The following is a 966-nucleotide window of genomic DNA, read 5'->3' as shown; positions in this document are numbered from 1 at the left end:
GATGTCCTCGGGGACCTGCTCCAGGGGACCTGCTCATGGTGTGGTGCCCACTATGCGCAGGCCTGGCTCCGGTGTCCGTCCTTGTCCCCCAGCCACCCCGCCAGCGGGCCGCAGGGCACAGAGGAGCGACCTGCGCAGGCTGCCCTGGGAGGCCGGGGCTGGGATTGGGCCCATGTCAGCCAGGCTCTGCTGTGACCCAGCCCGAGGGGCTCAGGGGAAAGGTCAGGTGGTCGTGAAAGTAAGGGCATGGGACTGACCGCCTCCTGCTGGCCTCCTGTATCTCCAGGGAAGTGCCGCCCCATGGGCCCGCCTCCTGCCTGGGTCGCTGGTGTTTCTGCGTGGGGTTCTGAGAGGCGTCGTCTGACCGCAGGCTCTGCTTTATGCTCGGTTTTCACACGTTCTGTTCCAGGATGTGGTGGGCAAACCTCCCCCGTGGCGGGCAGTGCCTTCACCTGCACGGTCTCCAGAGAGGTCAGGTCACGGGGCAGGGGGCCTTTGTCGGGTTCTGCGTGTTCTGTCCATCTGTCTGTCCCTCCACCTGACACTGCCTTGCCCGCTGTTAGTGAGTCTCAACACAGAACACGCTTCCTCCCGCTGGCTCGTCACCCGGTGTTCCAGCTCTCGCACGTGGCCTTCCCGTGGATTTGAGAGTGAGCGTGTGCACATCCCTCGGAGGCGCCTGCATTCCTCTGTTCCTGCCCTCCCGTCAGCACGGGCTCTGCTCATGCAGACGCTGCCCTGGCCCGGGGGCCGCACTGAGTGCTGAGCTGCGCTTGGAGGGATCTCGGTGGCCCTGCGTCTTACGCTCGGTTTTCACACGTTCCACGTGTACGGAGGCACCATTGATCTTCCTGATCATGTGTCCGGTGGCTTCGCTGAACTCACTAATTTGTTCCAGGAATTGTTTCTGTTTTTGTTTTTTGTCATTATTTTGGGTTTTTCTGCTCAGAAAGTCTTGTCATTGGC

General features: G+C 61.8%; 1 protein-coding gene across 1 annotated transcript in view; it reads left to right on the top strand.

Moving 5' to 3' along the window:
• The window catches only part of TDRD9 (tudor domain containing 9), a 54506-nt gene that overhangs the window by 25271 nt on the left and 28269 nt on the right, over positions 1–966 (top strand). The gene's annotated exons all lie outside the window — the stretch shown is intronic.

This window comes from Myotis brandtii, unplaced genomic scaffold (genome assembly GCF_000412655.1).
Source record: "Myotis brandtii unplaced genomic scaffold, ASM41265v1 scaffold1020, whole genome shotgun sequence".
Lineage (NCBI taxonomy): Eukaryota > Metazoa > Chordata > Mammalia > Chiroptera > Vespertilionidae > Myotis > Myotis brandtii.
The sequence above is the reverse complement of the archived record's forward strand: the minus strand, read 5'-3'. Positions and strand labels throughout refer to the sequence as shown.